A 21,516-nucleotide genomic window follows, 5' to 3' on the forward strand; every position below is an offset into this window, starting at 1 on the left:
TCTTTCATATACTTTGCATAAGGAGGCATTTTCAGGATATCAGTCAAGCGAGTACGCAAAAAGACTGGCCTCAACATTTCAGCAAAGCGTTCAAATTCTTCATCATCTTTCTTTTTAGTTGACTTTGGTGGAAAAGGCATAGGTTTTTTAACCCACGGTACTCTTTCCTTACCATGTTTTCTAGCAATGAAGTCTCTTTTATCATACCTTTTATTCTTAGGTTTTGGGTTATCAAGATCAACACGTGGTTCTATCTCAACATCATTATCTGGTTCTTTATCATTACTTGGTTGAGTGTCTTCATGAACCTCGTCATTATCTTTTTCATTATCACTAGGTGAGTGTTCATTACCAGATTGATTTTCAACATCTGAGATAGAAGTTTCATTATCATTATCAGGAGGTTTCTCTATTTCAGGTTCACTAGAAGTGTGCAGTCCTATCATTTTTTTTCTTCTTTTTACTTCTAGAAGGACTAGGTGCACTAGTGTTAGTTCTTTGTGAATCTTGTTCGATTCTTTTTTGGTGTCCCTTAGGATAAAGTGGTTCCTGAGTCATTTTACCTCCTCTACTTGCAACTCTAACAGCAAAGTCATTTATATTATTATTCATTTCATCAACTAATTCTCTTTGTGATTTAGCAACTTGTTCTAACTGAGTTTGAACCATAGAAGCATGTTTTCCAGTACCTCTAACATCATTTGACATTCTAAATAACAAGTCACTCAAGCAAACAACATATGAGAATTGTATTTCAATTGTTTCATAACATTTGCATTGAATTGATCTTGTTTTCTAATATAGTTTTCAAACTCATAAAGGCATTGGCTAGGATGCATACTGTGACGATTATCATTTTCATTGAAATTCATAAGAGAATTTACCTCTACCACCTTAGGCGATGGTGGTGTATTAAGCCCATGTATTTCTTCAATAGGAGGTAAATTTTTAACATCCTCAGCTTTAATACCTTTTTCCTTCATGGATTTCTTTGCCTCTTGCATATCTTCAGGACTGAGATATAATATACCCCTCTTCTTCGGAGTGGGTTTAGCCAGTGGTTCAGGAAGAGTCCAATCATCATAATTTTTTAATATATTATTCAATAATTATTCAGCTTGTCCAACAGTTCATTCCCTGAAAACACAACCAGCACAACTATCTAGGAAGTCCCTAGAAGCATAGGTTAGTCCATTATAGAAGATATCAAGTATTTCATTTTTCTTAAGAGGATGATCAGGCAAAGCATTAAGTAACTGGCAAAGCCTCCCCCAAGCTTGTCGGAGACTCTCTTCTTTAGTTTGCACAAAGTTAAATATTTCCTGTAAGGCAGCTTGTTTATTATGAGCAGGAAAATATTTTTCAGAGAAGTAATAAATCGTATCCTGAGGACTACGCACACAACCAGGAGCATGAGTATTGTACCAAGCTTTAGCATCACCCTTTAATGAGAAAGGAAATAATTTGAGAATAAATTAATCGCGAGTTTTCTCATCATGAGTAAAAAGGGTGGCTATATCATTCAACTTAGTAAGATGTGCCACAACAGTTTCAGTCTCATAACCATGGAAAGGATCAGATTCAACCAAAGTAATTAACTCTGAGTCGACAGAGAATTCATAATCCTTATCATCAATAAAGATAGGTGAGGTAGCAAACTTAGGATCACATTTCATTCTAGCATTCAGAGATTTTTCTTTATACTTGCATAGTAATTTCTCTATATCATCTCTATCCTTACAAGAAAGTATATCTCTAGTTGTCTCCTCATTCATAACATAACCTTCTGGTACCTTAGGCAATTCATATCTAGGAAGGCTAGTTCTAGCAGGTGTTTCAGGAGTTTCAGTTTCAAGCTCATCATCAGATTCAACAACATCATGTTGTATTACTCTAGCAATTTGTTCATCAAGAAATTCACCTAGTGGCACATCATCATTATCAAGCAAGGTACTAGCATCATCATAAGCATCATTCATAGTAGAAGCAGCATCATCAATAACTTGCGACATATCAGGATTAATAGCATGTGGTGGTGTTGCAAGTTTACTCATAACAGAAGGTGAATCTAAAGCAGAACTGGATGGCAGTTTCTTACCTCCCCTCGTACTTGAGGGAAATATCTTAGTCTTTGGATCCTTCAGATTCTTCATAGTGATAAATTGATAATAATCCCAAGTGACTCAACAAATATAGCTATGCTCCCCGGCAACGGCGCCAGAAAAAGGTCTTGATAACCCACAAGTATAGGGGATCACAACAGTTTTCGAGGGTAGAGTATTTAACCCAAATTTATAGATTCGACACAATGGGAGCCAAAGAATATTTGGAGTTATTAGCAGCTGAGTTGTCAATTCAACCACACCTGGAGATTAATTATCTACAGCAAGTAATCAGTAGCAAAGTAATATGATAGTTTTGATAGTAGTGACAGTAGCAATAGTAACGGTAATAGTGATAGCAGTAATTTTGTAGCAAGTGTAACAGTGATGATAGCAGTAGTAACTTAGCAGAAACAATATAGGATAAATTCGTAGGCATTGGATCGGTGACTTGTTGGATGATATTCATCATGTGACAGTTATAACCTAGGGCGATACCGCACTAGCTCCAGTTCATCGATAATGTAGGCATGTATTCAGTAAATAGTCATACGTGCTTTATTAAAAGAACTTGCATGACATCTTTTGTCCTACCCTCCCGTGGCAGTGGGGTCCATATTGGAAACTAAGGGATATTTAGGCCTCCTTTTAATAGAGAACCAGAACAAAGCATTAACACATATTGAATACATGAACTCCACAAACTACGGTCATCACCGGGGTGGGCCCGGTTGTTGTCACTCCAGGGTTGCCGGATCATAACACGTAGTAGGTGACTATAACTTGCAAGATCGAATCTAAAACATGGATATAATGAGGATAACATAAACGGTTCAGATCTGAGTTCATGGCACCCGGGCCCAAAGTGACAAGCATTAAGCATAGCAAAGTCCAAGCAACATCAATCTAAGAACATAGTGGATACTAGGGATCAAGCCCTAACAAAACTAACTTGATTACATGATGAATCTCATCCAACTTCTCACCGACCAGCGAGCCTACGAAGGAATTACTCACTCCCGGTGGGGAGCATCATGGAATTGGCGATGGAGAAGGGTTGGTGATGACGAAGAACGAAGATCCCCCTCTCCGGAGCCCCAAACGGACTCCAGATCTGCCCTCCCCAGGAAGAACGTGGCTTGGCAGAGGCTCCGTCTCGTGGATCGCGATAATTCTTTCTCCCTGATTTTTTCTCCAAAAATAGGATTTTATAGCGTCGGTTTCAGGGTCTACGGGGCCACCAGGTAGGTACAACCCACCTGGGCGCGCCAGGAATTGTGCCCACCCAGGTGCACCTCTCCTGCAGGTCTTGGCTCCAGAAATTCTCTTTTATTATATAAAAATTCCTCGCGAAGTTTCGTTCCATTCTAAGAACTTTTATTTCTGCACAAAAACAACACCATGGTGGTTCTGCTGAAAACAGCGTCAATCCGGGGTTAGTTTCATTCAAATCATGCAAATTACAGTCCAAAACAAGAGGAAAAGTGTGAGAATAAGTAGATACATTGGAGACGTATCACACTCCTAGTAGGATTCACCCCCCTTTTTCCTTCTCACGGAGGGGGAAAGAGGGAAGGAGAGGGAGAGGAGGAAAGGAAAGGGGGGCCGCGCCCCCTTCCCCTTGTCCAATTCGGAAAACCCATGGTGGGTGTGCGCCACCTCTTGTGGGCTCCCCTCTCTCTCCCCTATGGCCCATGTTGGCCCATTACTTCCCCGGGGGGTTCCGGTAATCCCTCGGTACTCCGATAAATATCCGAAATGTCCTGAAACCATTCCGGTGTCCAAATACTATTATCCAATATATCAATCTTTACCCCTCGACCATTTCGAGACTCCGAACAATCTTCGGTCACCAAAACACATAAATCATGATACAAATCATCATTGAACGTTAAGCGTGCGGACCCTATGGGTTCCAGAGCTATTTAGACATGACTGAGACACATCTCCGGTCAATAACCAATAGCGGAACCTAGATGCTCATATTGGTTCCTACAAATTCTACGAAGATCTTTATCGGTCAAACCGCACAGACAACATACGTTATTCCCTTTGTCATCGGTATGTTACTTGCCCGAGATTCGATCGTCGGTATCATCGTACCTAGTTCAATCTCATTACCGGCAAGTCTCTTTACTCTTTCCGTAATGCATCATCCCACAACTAACTCATTAGTCACATTTCTTGCAAGGCTTATCATGATGTGCATTACCGAGAGGGCCCGGAGATACCTCTCTGATACTCTGAGTGAAAAATCCTAATCTCAATCTATGCCAACCCAACAAACACCTTCGGAGACACCTGTAGACATATTTATAATCATCCAGTTACATTGTGACGTTTGATAGCACACAAGGTGTTACTCCGGTATTCGGGAGTTACATAATCTCATAGTTAAAGGAATATGTATAAGTCATGAAGAAAGCAATAGCAATAAAACTTAACGATCATTATGCTCAGCTAACGGATGGCTCTTGTCCATCACATAATTCTCCTAATGATGTGATCCCGTTCATCAAATGACAACACATGTCTATGGTTAGGAAACTTAACCATATTTGATTAATGAGCTAGTCTAGTAGAGGCTTACTAGGGACACTGTGTTTTGTCTATCTATCCACACATATATCAAGTTTCCGTTAATACAATTCTAGCATGAACAATAAACATTTATCATTATATAAGGAAATATAAACAACAACTTTATTATTGCTTCTAGGGCATATTTCCTTCAGTCTCCCACATGCACTAGAGTCAATAATCTAGTTCACATCGTCATGTGATTTAATACCAATAGTTCACATCTTTATGTGATTAGTTCACATCGCCATGTGACTAACACCCAATGGGTTTACTAGAGTCAATAATCTAGTTCACATCGCTATGTGATTAACACCCAAAGAGTACAAAGGTGTGATCATGTTTTGCTTGTGAGAGAAGTTTAGTCAATGGGTCTGTCACATTCAGAGCCGTATGTTGAAGGAAATATGCCCTATAGGCAATAATAAAGTTGTTATTTATATTTCCTTGTATCATGATAAATGTTTATTGTTCTTGCTAGAATTGTGTTAACCGGAAACTTGGTACATTTCTGAATACATAGACAAAATAGAGTGTTCCTAGTTTGCCTCTACTTGACTAGCTCGTTAATCAAAGATGGTTAAGTTTCCTAACCATAGACACATGTTGTCATTTGATGAACGGGGTCACATCATTACAGAATGATGTGATGGACAAGACCCATCCGTTAGCTTACCATTATGATCGTTTGGTTTTATTGCTATTGCTTTCTTCATGACTTATACATATTCCTCTGACTATGAGATTATCCAACTCCCGAATACCGGAGGAACACCTTGTGTGCTATCAAACGTCACAACGTAACTGGGTGATAATAAAGATGCCCTACAGGTGTCTCCGAAGGTGTTTGTTGAGTTGGCATAGATCAAGATTAGGATTTGTCACTCCGTGTATCGGAGAGGTATCTCTGGGCCCTCTCGGTAATGCACATCACTATAAGCCTTGCAAGTAATGTGACTAATGAGTTAGTTGCGGGATGATTGTATTACGGAACGAGTAAAGAGACTTGCCGGTAATGAGATTGAACTAGGTGTGGTGATACCGATGATCGAATCTCGGGCAAGTAACATAACGATGACAAAGGGAATGATGTATGTTGTTATGCAGTTTGACCGATAAAGATCTTCGTAGAATATGTAGGAACCAATATGAGCATCCAGGTTCCGCTATTGGTTATTGACCGGAGATGTGTCTCGGTCATGTCTACATAGTTCTCGAACCCGTAGGGTCCGCACGCTTAACGTTCGATGACAATTTGTATTATGAGTTACGTGTTTTGGTGACCGAAGTTTGTTCGGAGTCCCGGATGAGATCACGGACATGACGTGGAGTCTCGAAATGGTCGAGAGGTAAAGATTCATATATTGGAAGGTTGTGTTCGGACATCGGAATGGTTCCAAGTAATTCAGGTATTCTACCGGAGTACCGAGGGCTTACCGGGACCCCCCGGGGAAGTGTTGGGCCAACATGGCCCTGAGGGAGAGAGAGGGAAACCCGCGGGGGGTGGCCGCGCGCCCCCTCCTAGGGAATCCGAATAGGACAAGGAGGAGGGGGCGGCGCCCCCCTTCCCTTTCCCTCTCCCTCTCCCTCTCCTTCCTATTCCCTCCGGTGGGGAAAGGAAAAGGGGCCGGGGGGCTGAATCCTACTTGGACTAGGAGTCCAAGTAGGACTCCCCCCATGGCGCGCCCCTCCTGGCCGCCGGCCTCTCTCCCCCCTCCTTTATATACGTGGGCAGGCGGCACCCCAAAGACACACCAAGAGTTCTCTTAGCCGTGTGCGGTGCCCCCTCCACAGTTTACTCCTCCGGTCATAGCGTCATAGTTCTTAGGTGAAGCCCTGCACGGATCACATCACCATCACCGTCGCCACACCGTCGTGCTGACGGAACTCTCCCTTGACCCTCTACTGGATCAAGAGTTCGAGGGACGTCATCGAGCTGAACGTGTGCTGAACACGGAGGTGCCGTACATTCGGTACTTGGATCGGTTGGATCGTGAAGACGTTCGACTACTTCAGCCGCGTTAATTTAACGCTTCCGCTTTCGGTCTATGAGGGTATGTGGACACACTCTCCCCATCTCGTTGCCATGCATCTCCTAGATAGATCTTGCGTGATCGCTTTTTTGAAATTGCATGGTGTTGGGGAACGTAGTAATTTCAAAAATTTCCTACGCACACGCAAGATCATGGTGATGCATAGCAACGAGAGGGGAGAGTGTTGTCCACGTACCCTCGTAGACCGAAAGCGGAAGCGTTAACACAACGCGGTTGATGTAGTCGTACGTCTTCATGATCCGACCGATCAAGTACCGAACGCACGGCACCTCCGAGTTCAGCACACGTTCAGCTTGATGACGTCCCTCGAACTCCGATCCAGCCGAGTGTTGAGGGAGAGTTTCGTCAGCACGACGGCGTGGTGACGATGATGATGTTCTACCGACGCAGGGCTTCGCCTAAGCACCGCTACGATATTATCGAGGTGTAATATGGTGGAGGGGGGCACCGCACACGGCTAAGAGATCAATAGATCAATTGTTGTGTCTATGGGGTGCCCCCCTGTCCCCGTATATAAAGGAGCAAGGGGGAGGCGGCCGGCCAAGGGGAGAGGCGCGCCAAGGGGGGAGTCCTACTCCCACCGGGAGTAGGACTCCTCCTTTCCTTGTTGGAGTAGGAAAAGGGAAGGGAGAAGGAGAAAGAAGGAAGGGGGCGCCCCCCCTCCCTAGTCCAATTCGGACTAGTCCATGGGGAGGGGTGCGGCCACCCTTTGGGGCCTTTCTCTCCTTTCCCGTATGGCCCATTAAGGCCCAATACGAATTCCCGTAACTCTCCGGTACTCCGAAAAATACCCGAATCACTCGGAACCTTTCCGAAGTCCGAATATAGTCGTCCAATATATCGATCTTTACGTCTCGGCCATTTCGAGACTCCTCGTCATGTCCCCGATCTCATCCGGGACTCCGAACTCCTTCGGTACATCAACATACATAAACTCATAATAAAACTGTCATCGTAACGTTAAGCGTGCGGACCCTACGGGTTCGAGAACTATGTAGACATGACCGAGACACCTCTCCGGTCAATAACCAATAGCGGAACCTGGATGCTCATATTGGTTCCCACATATTCTACGAAGATCTTTATCGGTCAGACCGCATAACAACATACGTTGTTCCCTTTGTCATCGGTATGTTACTTGCCCGAGATTCGATCGTCGGTATCTCGATACCTAGTTCAATCTCGTTACCGGCAAGTCTCTTTACTCGTTCCGTAATACATCATCCCGCAACTAACTCATTAGTCACAATGCTTGCAAGGCTTATAGTGATGTGCATTACTGAGTGGGCCCAGAGATACCTCTCCGACAATCGGAGTGACAAATCCTAATCTCGAAATACGCCAACCCAACAAGTACCTTTGGAGACACCTGTAGAGCACCTTTATAATCACCCAGTTACGTTGTGACGTTTGGTAGCACACAAAGTGTTCCTCCGGTAAACGGGAGTTGCATAATCTCATAGTCATAGGAACATGTATAAGTCATGAAGAAAGCAATAGCAACATACTAAACGATCGAGTGCTAAGCTAACGGAATGGGTCAAGTCAATCACGTCATTCTCCTAATGAGGTGATCCCGTTAATCAAATGACAACTCATGTCTATGGCTAGGAAACATAACCATCTTTGATCAACGAGCTAGTCAAGTAGAGGCATACTAGTGACACTCTGTTTGTCTATGTATTCACACATGTATTATGTTTCCGGTTAATACAATTCTAGCATGAATAATAAACATTTATCATGATATAAGGAAATAAATAATAACTTTATTATTGCCTCTAGGGCATATTTCCTTCAGTCTCCCACTTGCACTAGAGTCAATAATCTAGTTCACATCGCCATGTGATTTAACATCAATAGTTCACATCACCATGTGATTAACACCCATAGTTCACATCGTCATGTGACCAACACCCAAAGGGTTTACTAGAGTCAATAATCTAGTTCACATCGCTATGTGATTAACACCCAAAGAGTACTAAGGTGTGATCATGTTTTGATTGTGAGATAATTTTAGTCAACGGGTCTGTCACATTCAGATCCGTAAGTATTTTGCAAATTTCTATGTCTACAATGCTCTGCACGGAGCTACTCTAGCTAATTGCTCCCACTTTCAATATGTATCTAGACCGAGACTTAGAGTCATCTAGATTAGTGTCAAAACTTGCATCGACGTAACCCTTTACGACGAACCTTTTGTCACTTCCATAATCGAGAAACATATCCTTATTCCACTAAGGATAATTTTGACCGCTGTCCAGTGATCTACTCCTAGATCACTATTGTACTCCCTTGCCAAAATCAGTGTAGGGTATACAATAGATCTGGTACACAGCATGGCATACTTTATAGAACCTATGGCCAAGGCATAGGGAATGACTTTCATTCTCTTTCTATCTTCTGCCGTGGTCGGGCTTTGAGTCTTACTCAATTTCACACCTTGTAACACAGGCAAGAACTCTTTCTTTGACTGTTCTATTTTGAACTACTTCAAAATCTTGTTAAGGTATGTACTCATTGAAAAAACTTATCAAGCGTCTTGATCTATCTCTATAGATCTTGATGCTCAATATGTAAGCAGCTTCACCGAGGTCTTTCTTTGAAAAACTCCTTTCAAACACTCCTTTATGCTTTGCAGAATAATTCTACATTATTTCCGATCAACAATATGTCATTCACATATACTTATCAGAAATGCTGTAGTGCTCCCACTCACTTTCTTGTAAATACAGGCTTCACCGCAAGTCTGTATAAAACTATATCCTTTGATCAACTTATCAAAGCGTATATTCCAACTCCGAGATGCTTGCACCAGTCCATAGATGGATCGCTGGAGCTTGCATATTTTGTTAGCACTTTTAGGATTGACAAAACCTCCTGGTTGCATCATATACAACTCTTCTTTAATAAATCCATTAAGGAATGCAGTTTTGTTTATCCATTTGCCATATTTCATAAAATGCGGCAATTGCTAACATGATTCAGACAGACTTAAGCATAGATACGAGTGAGAAACTCTCATCGTAGTCAACACCTTGAACTTGTCGAAAACCTTTTTGCGACAATTCTAGCTTTGTAGACAGTAACACTACTATCACTGTCTGTCTTCCTCTTGAAGATCCATTTAATCTCAATGGCTCGCCGATCATTGGGCAAGTCAATCAAAGTCCATACTTTGTTCTCATATATGGATCTCATCTCAGATTTCATGGCCTCAAGCCATTTCGCGGAATCTGGGCTCATCATCGCTTCCTCATAGTTCGTAGGTTCGTCATGGTCAAATAACATGACCTCCAGAACAGGATTACCGTACCACTCTGGTGTGGATCTCACTCTGGTTTACCTACGAGGTTTGGTAGTAACTTGATCTGAAGTTACATGATCATCATCATTAACTTCCTCACTAATTGGTGTAGGAGTCACAGGAACAGATTTCTGTGATGAACTACTTTCCAATAAGGGAGCAGGTACAGTTACCTCATCAAGTTCTACTTTCCTCCCACTCACTTCTTTCGAGAGAAACTCCTTCTCTAGAAAGGATCCATTCTTAGCAACGAATGTCTTGCCTTCGGATCTGTGATAGAAGGTGTACCCAACTGTCTCCTTTGGGTATCCTATGAAGACACATTTCTCCGATTTGGGTTTGAGCTTATCAGGATGAAACCTTTTCACATAAGCATCGCAACCCCAAACTTTAAGAAACGACAACTTTGGTTTCTTGCCAAACCACAGTTCATAAGATGTCGTCTCAACGGATTTAGATGGTACCCTATTTAACGTGAATGCAGCTGTCTCTAATGCATAACCCCAAAAACGATAGTGGTAGATCGGTAAGAGACATCATATATCGCACCATATCTAATAAAGTACGGTTACGATGTTCGGACACACCATTACACTGTGGTGTTCCAGGTGGCGTGAGTAGTGAAACTATTTCACATTGTTTTAACTGAAGGCCAAACTCGTAACTCAAATACTCTTCTCCACGATCAGATCGTAGAAACTTTATTTTCTTGTTACGATGATTTTCCGCTTCACTCTGAAATTATATGAACTTTTCAAATGTTTCAGACTTCTGTTTCATTAAGTAGATATACCCATATCTGCTCAAATCATCTGTGAAGGTCAGAAAATAATGATACCTGCTACGAGCCTCAATATTCATCGGACCACATACATCTGTATGTATGATTTCCAACAAATCTGTTGCTCTCTCCATAGTTCCGGAGAACGGCGTTTTAGTCATCTTGCCCATGAGGCACGGTTCGCAAGCATCAAGTGATTCATAATCAAGTGATTCCAAAATCCCATCAGTATGGAGTTTCTTCATGCGCTTTACACCAATATGACCTAAACGGCAGTGCCACAAATAAGTTGCACTATCATTATTAACTTTGCATCTTTTGGCTTCATTATTATGAATATGTGTATCACTACGATCGAGATCCAACAAACCATTTTATTGGGTGTATGACCATAGAAGGTTTTATTCATGTAAACAGAACAACAATTATTCTCTAATTTAAATGAATAACCGTATTGCAACAAACATGATCAAATCATATTCATGCTCAACGCAAACACCAAATAACACTTATTTAGTTTCAACACTAATCCCGAAAGTATAGGGAGTGTGCGATGATGATCATATCAATCTTGGAACCACTTCCAACACACATCGTCACCTTCATCCTTAACTAGTTTCTGTTCATTCTGCAACTCCCGTTTCGAGTTACTACTCTTAGCAACTGAACCAGTATCAAATACTGAGGGGTTGCTATAAACACTAGTAAGTACACATCAATAACATGTATATCCAATATACCTTTGTTCACTTTGCCATCCTTCTTATCCACCAAATACTTGGGGCAGTTCCGCTTCCAGTGACCAGTCCCTTTGCAGTAGAAGCACTTAGTCTCAGGCTTAGGTACAGACTTGGGCTTCTTCACTTGAGTAGCAACTTGCTTGCCGTTCTTCTTGAAGTTCCCCTTCTTCCCTTTGCCCTTTTCTTGAAACTAGTGGTCTCGTCAACCATCAACACTTGATGTTTTTCTTGATTTCTACCTTCGTCGATTTCAGCATCGCGAAGAGCTCGGGAATTACTTTCGTCATCCCTTGCATACTATAGTTCATCACGAAGTTCTACTAACTTGGTGATGGTGACTAGAGAATTCTGTCAATCACTATTTTATCTGGAAGATTAACTCCCACTTGATTCAAGCGATTGTAGTACCCAGACAATCTGAGCACATGCTCACTGCTTGAGCTATTCTCCTCCATCTTTTAGCTATAGAACTTGTTGGAGACTTCATATCTCTCAACTCGGGTATTTGCTTGAAATATTAACTTCAACTCCTGGAACATCTCATATGGTCCATGACGTTCAAAACGTCTTTGAAGTCCCGATTCTAAGCCGTTAAGCATGGTGCACTAAACTATCAAGTAGTCATCATATTGAGCTAGCCAAACGTTCATAACGTCTGCATCTGCTCCTGCAATAGGTCTGTCACCTAGCGGTGCATCAAGGACATAATTCTTCTGTGCAGCAATGAGGATAATCCTCAGATCACGGATCCAATCCGCATCTTTGCTACTAACATCTTTCAACATAATTTTTCTCTAGGAACATATCAAAAATAAACACAGGGAAGCAACAACGCGAGCTATTGATCTACAACATAATTTGCAAAATACTATCAGGACTAAGTTCATGATAAATTTAAGTTCAATTAATCATATTACTTAAGAACTCCCACTTAGATAGACATCCCTCTAATCCTCTAAGTGATCACGTGATCCATATCAACTAAACCATGTCCGATCATCACGTGAGATGGAGTAGTTTCAACGGTGAACATCACTATGTTGATCATATCTACTATATGATTCACGCTCGACCTTTCGGTCTCCGTGTTCCGAGGCCATATCTGCATATGCTAGGCTCGTCAAGTTTAACCTGAGTATTCCGCGTGTGCAACTGTTTTGCACCCGTTGTATTTGAACGTAGAGCCTATCACACCCGATCATCACGTGGTGTCTCAGCACGAAGAACTTTCGCAACGGTGCATACTCAGGGAGAACACTTTTATCTTGAAATTTTAGTGAGAGATCATCTTATAATGCTACCGTCAATCAAAGCAAGATAAGATGCATAAAAGATTAACATCACATGCAATCAATATAAGTGATATGATATGGCCATCATCATCTTGTGCTTGTGATCTCCATCTCCGAAGCACCGTCATGATCACCATCGTCACCGGCGCGACACCTTGATCTCCATCGTAGTATCGTTGTCGTCTCGCCAACTTATTGCTTTTACGACTATCGCTACCGCTTAGTGATAAAGTAAAACAATTACATGGCGATTGCATTGCATACAATAAAGCGACAACCATATGGCTCCTGCCAGTTGCCGATAACTCGGTTACAAAACATGATCATCTCATACAATAAAATATAGCATCATGTCTTGACCATATCACATCACAACATGCCCTGCAAAAACAAGTTAGACGTCCTCTACTTTGTTGTTGCAAGTTTTACGTGGCTGCTACGGGCTTAGCAAGAACCGTTCTTACCTACGCATCAAAACCACAACGATAGTTTGTCAAGTTGGTGCTGTTTTAACCTTCGCAAGGACCGGGCGTAGCCACACTCGGTTCAACTAAAGTGAGAGAGACAGACACCCGCCAGTCACCTTTAAGCAACGAGTGCTCGCAACGGTGAAACCAGTCTCGCGTAAGCGTACGCGTAATGTCGGTCCGGGCCGCTTCATCTCACAATACCGCTGAACCAAAGTATGACATGCTGGTAAGCAGTATGACTTATATCGCCCACAACTCACTTGTGTTCTACTCGTGCATAGCATCAACGCATAAAACCAGGCTCGGATGCCACTGTTGGGGAACGTAGTAATTTCAAAAAATTTCCTACGCACACGCAAGATCATGGTGATTCATAGGAACGAGAGGGGAGAGTGTTGTCCACGTACCCTCGTAGACCGAAAGCGGAAGCGTTAACACAACGCGGTTGATGTAGTCGTACGTCTTCATGATCCGACCGATCAAGTACCGAACGCACGGCACCTCCGAGTTCAGCACACGTTCAGCTCGATGACTTCCCTCGAACTCCGATCCAGCCGAGTGTTGAGGGAGAGTTTCGTCAGCATGACGGCGTGGTGACGATGATGATGTTCTACCGACGCAGGGCTTCGCCTAAGCACCGCTACGATATTATCGAGGTGTAATATGGTGGAGGGGGGCACCGCACACAGCTAAGAGATCAATAGATCAATTGTTGTGTCTATGGGGTGCCCCCTGCCCCCGTATATAAAGGAGCAAGGGGGAGGCGGCCGGCCAAGGGGAGAGGCACGCCAAGGGGGGAGTCCTACTCCCACCGGGAGTAGGACTCCTCCTTTCCTTGTTGGAGTAGGAAAAGGGAAGGGAGAAGGAGAAAGAAGGAAGGGGGCGCCCCCCCTCCCTAGTCCAATTCGGACTAGTCCATGGGGAGGGGTGCGGCCTCCCTTTGGGGCCTTTCTCTCCTTTCCCGTATGGCCCATTAAGGCCCAATACGAATTCCCGTAACTTTCCGGTACTCCGAAAAATACCCGAATCACTCGGAACCTTTCCGAAGTCCGAATATAGTCGTCCAATATATCGATCTTTACGTCTCGGCCATTTCGAGACTCCTCGTCATGTCCCCGATCTCATCCGGGACTCCGAACTCCTTCGGTACATCAACATACATAAACTCATAATAAAACTGTCATCGTAACGTTAAGCGTGCGGACCCTACGGGTTCGAGAACTATGTAGACATGACCGAGACACCTCTCCGGTCAATAACCAATAGCGGAACCTGGATGCTCATATTGGTTCCCACATATTCTACGAAGATCTTTATCGGTCAGACCGCATAACAACATACGTTGTTCCCTTTGTCATCGGTATGTTACTTGCCCGAGATTCGATCGTCGGTATCTCGATACCTAGTTCAATCTCGTTACCGGCAAGTCTCTTTACTCGTTCCGTAATACATCATCCCGCAACTAACTCATTAGTCACAATGCTTGCAAGGCTTATAGTGATGTGTATTACTGAGTGGGCCCAGAGATACCTCTCCGACACTCGGAGTGACAAATCCTAATCTCGAAATACGCCAACCCAACAAGTACCTTTGGAGACACCTGTAGAGCACCTTTATAATCACCCAGTTACGTTGTGACGTTTGGTAGCACACAAAGTGTTCCTCCGGTAAACGGGAGTTGCATAATCTCATAGTCATAGGAACATGTATAAGTCATGAAGAAAGCAATAGCAACATACTAAACGATCGAGTGCTAAGCTAACGGAGTGGGTCAAGTCAATCACGTCATTCTCCTAATGAGGTGATCCCGTTAATCAAATGACAACTCATGTCTATGGCTAGGAAACATAACCATCTTTGATTAACAAGCTAGTCAAGTAGAGGCATACTAGTGACACTCTGTTTGTCTATGTATTCACACATGTATTATGTTTCCGGTTAATACAATTCTAGCATGAATAATAAACATTTATCATGATATAAGGAAATAAATAATACTTTATTATTGCCTCTAGGGCATATTTCCTTCACATGGTACATTTCCCAACAGTGGCATCCGAGCCAGGTCTATGCGTAGATGATATGCACGAGTAGAACACAAAGAGTTGTGGGCGATAATAGTCATACTGCTTACCACCAACGTCTTATTTTGATTCAGCGGTATTGTTGGATGAAGCGGTCCGGACCAACCTTACATGACTATGTTCATGAGACCGGTTCTACCGACATGCTTTGCACACAGGTGGCTGTGTAGCGACCCGACCTCAGATGGTCAGGTCTCTGTGCTTAAGTGTCATCCCTGGATCGGTGTGCTGACACACACAGTACTCGAAGGATTTATAACAGAGGTAAATCACATGCATAAAATAACGTAAATACCAATTACCTCAATCCAAATAGCGGAAGTAACAAGGTTGTGGATTCCCATCAACACCAACGGCAAAGTTGAGTGTAGAAATCGTAACCCTAACGTATCACTTACTCGTCGTAAGAATCCTGCAACATGAGACGTTGCAGCCCGAAACGGGTCAGTACATTGAATGTACTGGCAAGATAACACAGGAGAGTAATGAACAGGATAAATGCTATCACTACATGCATATATGGCTGGTGGAAAGCTCTATGGTTACAGTTTTGCGAAAAGCCAATTTTTCCCTACTGCAAAGGAATAAATTTTATTTAACAATCATGGTGGTTGTTAAACATTGAGAAGGTTACACCATCTCAATCCCAATTAAGTAACATTAATCCCAACAAATTAATTAAAGTAACATGATGAGATCAACATGATAATCCAAGTACTAGATACTCAAGTTGTCCATAACCGGGGACACGGCTAACCATGATTAGTTTATACACTCTGCAGAGGTTTGCGCACTTTACCCCACAAGACTCGATCTCCTCCGTTGGGATTCTCACACTACATGATGTTTGAGAAACGGATGACCGAGACATAGTCTTTCATAAGCGTTTGCACCTTACGATCGGGTAGACAGTACCACCTACAACCCCTACATCTGCTAGTCTACCACTGTAAGAGTTCACACAACTTAATCAACTATGCTAGAGCCCATAATAGCTTGTGGCTGCACACGGAAGTTTCTAGCATGAATAATCTCATGATCCCTTTGAGCCTGGGTGGCGGTCCATAAAAAAACAGGCAACCGCTGGAATACCCAGGTGCCTCAATCCACCCAGATGTGTGTTTAAGTAGCCACCTTAAATTGAACCTTTAATTAACAATCTCACATCTGTCATGGATACACTCACCCAATCTACGTCTACTAGCATAGCATAGCAATATAAGCAAACATAGAAGTAACTCCCAAGGGTTTGGTAATAAACAGGGCAATAGGTTCTACCTCATTAGCTACTTCCCAACCCACAATTTAATCAGATCCTAATCATGCAATTGTTTGAGGATTGATCTAATGCAATAAAACTGGGTAGTAAAGGGGTATGATCAAAGTGTTACTTGCCTTGTACTGTTGAATGAAGATGATTTGCACTCATAACTCCTAATAGTTCTACTCGTCACACTCCGGTCAATCTATCGTGAGCAAGCAATAGTAACCACATATAAGCAATCACTCAAAAGATCGGAAAGAACGAAGAAAACAAATCAGAAAGCATCAAAATCAAGCAAATAACTCTTGCAACATAAAACAGTTTCTAACAGTACCAAAATTATGTGAATTTGGCCTTATCAGAAAGTTTAGGTCAAGAGCTTTAATTTGCAAAAAGAATCAACTCAAACGGAGTTATAAAACTCTAGTTATGATCAAAGGAAGTTCAAATACAAATCTGTTTAAATTCAAATTTTAAAACTTTCAGAAACATGTTTAAGTTGATTATCTGGAAAGAGGGGATCGTAATGAAGAAGTGGGCGCTGGTTTCGTTGGATTTGGATGAACGAACAAAAAGATGTGATTGTTTGTAGTCTAGGGGCTAAACTGTAAAAGAAATACTACAAATAGGTCCCTGGCTGAAAAAAGAAAAAGAAAAATACTAAACAACAAACGTTCGTTTCAGAACCTAATCTAATGAATATGCTCGCTGTACAGATCGAACTAGTGAACACTGACAAAAAAAACGTTTTGGAAAAAAAACAAAGACGCGATCTGGATCGTTGGATCCAGATCCAATGGACAGGAGGCGGCGGTTACCGCGGCGATCGCCGGAGTCGGGGAGGACAACGGCGGCGGCTTCGGTCTCAGCCGGGGCGGCGGCTCCGGTGGCCGGTGGCATCGGGCGGAGGCACGGGGTGAAGCGGCTCGGCGAGGCGGATCCGAAGGCGGTGGCGGCGCTCGACTACGGCGTCGGAACGGCACGGGAGCGGCGAGCGGATCTCGCCGTTGGCGGCGGGTTCCGGCAAGTGCGGCGGCGGCTGCGGCGTGATGCACGGAGGAGGAGAGAGACGGGCGGCGGCTTTATAGGGGGTCGGGGAAGGCGCGTGGCGTGGAGAAGGGGTCAAGGGAGGAGAAGTCCGGCAGGGAGGAGAAGTCCGGCGAGCCGTGGCGGCGGCGAACTCCCGCCTGGAGTCGAACGCGCGGAGGAGACGGGCGGTTGGGCCGGCTGGGCTGTCGCCTGGCTGGTTTAGCCGGGCTGGCCCGGTACGGTCGGAAGAGAAATAAAAAAATATTTTGCAGAAAGCAAAAACTAAATAAAAGCAAAAAAACTAAAAATAAAACATAGGCATATTATATATCAAAATTTTCAGAAAAATATTTACTACAAGCTGAACATTATTCTAGCATCAAATAAAATCCACAAAATTTTAAATAAAGCAAAGAGTGCTACTGTTGCAATTAAAACCTCATAAAAATCATTTTAAAAATACTAAAATAAATTCAAATTTATTTCTCTCCAATTTTCTGATGTAGGGAATCATTTTACCCTAATTTCAATATATTTTATTTTTGGAGAAAAATAATTTGAATAAAACCCAAATAACTCCCAAGTGAAAAATAATTTTCAAAAGGACGTTAAATTTGATTTCTTTGAAACTCCCAACTCATATTTCATATAATTTGAAGAAGTCATTTTATCTTCTCTCATGAAAATCATTGAGTTGCTTAAAGTTTCTGAATTTTGAAAATATTTCCAAATGGAATTCAAATCTTTTCAAAACCCTTTTCATTTTATTAAATGGAAGAAGTCATGTCATCTTCTCTCTAGGGTTTTGTATTTGAAAAGAATTTGAACTCACGGAGACCATAAATGCAAAAATGAAAGTTTGGGAAAGTCCTTTTATTCCCTCTCATTTAACTTTCAAAAGTTTCGAATTCACTCACTTTCAGTCAATCAATCAAACAATCAATCAAAACTATCTATTTAATACAACATTCCAAAATTTAGAATTTTTGGGATGTTACAAACCTACCACCCTTAAAATGAATCTCGTCCTCGAGATTCGGAGAGGCTAGAAAGAAATAGGTTGGGTTTGGGGTCTTCTCAAAATCCATCTATCGTCACAGGGGTCTGGGGTATTACCACCCTTAGAAACATTGTTACGGTCCCATCAATACTCATATACTCCATCCTTATTCTTGACGGGGCCGGGCTTCTCAAATTCTCCGGAAATTTCCTTCTCTGGGCTCTTCCGATAGTGGCATAACCTTTTCCTCAATACTTCTGTCCTTTCATCTTGGTAAGGTTCCTTTGTGACTGGTTCTTCTTAGCTGACGGGTCTGGCGCCAATACTAAACAGCTATCGATATCTCATGGAGGTCAACAATTTATGGTTTCTCCTGCAGGAAATGGGTCTGGGCTTCATTCTCACCGTATATCCTACGATTGGCAGCAGCTGCCTTGTACAAGGAAAAAAATACTTATACCATTCTAAGGTTCAAACAAGGTTTAATATCATCATCTCTCTACTATAGGTGAGTCACTCAGATTTACCATCCCACATAGCAAGGCGAATAATAAGAGTAAGTCGGTATGGTGATCAATCCATCCCGCACCCAAATCATTACCTTGTATATGGTTTAGCGAATCTCGCATTCTAACACTCGGTCATCCTCACAAGCATTGCAGAATTTCTCTTGTCGACGAACCAAGTTCGGATAAATCCATTGATTCTGCAAGCCAAACAAACATCTATCGTTCCTTCACATCTCTCAGGTTTTGCGTACTCCTATAAGATCGTCTGTCGATAAAAGTCGCATCCTCTTCCAGGGTTTTTCCTTCAACAAGAGTGTGCTTGCTTCTTGGCAGGTCCTGGGGCCTGTGGGTTATGGCCCATCTCATCACTTGCAAACCTTGAGCTCATCATCGGGGCAACTGATCATTATTCCAACATCAAGCTTCCAGCATTCTTAAATCCATCCAATTGTACTGTCTCCCTTCCTTCTATTGGCACCAAACTAAGACGTGATTACTCAGACTCATCATGGAGTTACAATTGCTCCATATTACCAACATTATACCTCCTTTATATCCAATAGTACTCCATCCCTTCATATTCTTGGGGTATCCCACATATCGAGATAAAACTCATACTTATTTTGTCCAAAATCCACTCCGTGGAATATCATTATCTTTACCAAGGGTCAAGTGCCCTCACAGGGTACTACCACCCTTAAAATGCTCCAATCTTCCATAGACCATATTTCTCATATCCTCGAAAATGGTCAAAATCTTTCTTCATAGAGTAACAGCTCATAAAATCCAATCAGTACCCACGATACTAGCTTTATTGATTCTCCAACGATTACACTCTCCTGCATTTCCATTACAGGCCTCAACTCAACACCTCAATAAAATGTTCTCACTACTACTACTATACTTCTCACAGACTCAACTATTTAGTACAAGTCTCTTTCTCCTTGGGATAATCCCTTGCAAAGTGCCCTGCTTCATTACAGAAGAAACATATTACTTCTGACAAGTCTCTTGGTTTCCTCATGATTACATAGCCTCCTTGGGTCCTCGGCTTCCTTTTTGGGCAACTGCTGAAGTAGTGCCCTCACTCCTTGCACCTAAAACAGGTGATATGACTCAGATCCTTCCTGGGATCCAATCTACTTCTCTTCCTGGACTTTTCCATTCCAATCAGGGCTTCTATTTCCTGTGGGTCATACTCTACTTCCTCTGTCGGGAATTCTACTAGATCCCCATTCAGACAATTTTGGGAGATGTGTCCTTCTTCTCCACATGAATAGCATGACTTGGTATAAGGTCTAATTGGTTCTTCTTTAGGTGTGTCCTCCACCTCTTCCTTCATCACAGGTTCTTCTAAAATTTCCATAAGGGCTCCTTTCATTGTTTCTTTCTTCTGCTGGATGGTTCTTTGTACCATGAGGTAAATGTGACACTGAGCAGGGTAGTGCGTAGTCCCTTCACACAAGGAACAAGTGATTTGCCTAGTTGGGCATTCTTCAGCTGGGTGACTTCCTTCACAATTAGGGCATTCATCCTTGTGTTCTTTATGGTTGTGTCCTATTTCTCCACAAAGCTTGCATGCTCAATGCTTCTTCGTATCCTTTCCATAAGGCTTCAACTCCTGGGACACAAACCGAGACTTTGGCAAAGTCAGCTTAAATTCTTCCCAAGTGGTTACTCCTTGCCATCCATTGATGGTTTGGTACATCCTCCACCAAGTAGCAGCACCTCTTTCAAAGCACTGAAGAGCATGCTGGGTCATATCCTTTCCGGCTATAGGGTTATTCTTCATGTGATCCTCCATGTTCAGAATCCATCGGTCCGTCTCCAATTGACTTATCGGTCTAGGAAACATGAGTTCATCTCCATTCATCCTCTATTGGGTCCATGGGTTTTGGGGTGGGATAAGAGAGATAGAGAGGGATGCACACAATACAAACAATAGTTTTGAAAAGACATATTTTATTTGTGGCTGTCGAAAAAAAATCAAACAAGTGACAGCTCACAAACGTCGCATCTAACGTAGGTATATAACAGGGGTTTGGTCTTCTAAGGTCAATAAATCTTCAAAGTCATCAAACTCTTCAGGTCTTGTGCATGTCTCCGATGGCTTCTTCCGATCATGCTTGTCCTTCTCAAGTTCTTTTGCTTGGTCATCACTGTTGACGCGAAGTCTCTCGTGACATACTTCAATATTTCTGGAGTTGCGTTCCAAACTTCTGGGTTTCGACATCCTTGGCATGAACCATGTCCTACTGTCCTTAAGTTCCTGACGAATCTCCGGTATCTCGAGGTCTTAGCTCC

Source organism: Triticum aestivum, chromosome 7D (assembly GCF_018294505.1).
Source record: "Triticum aestivum cultivar Chinese Spring chromosome 7D, IWGSC CS RefSeq v2.1, whole genome shotgun sequence".
Classification (NCBI taxonomy): Eukaryota; Viridiplantae; Streptophyta; class Magnoliopsida; order Poales; family Poaceae; genus Triticum; species Triticum aestivum.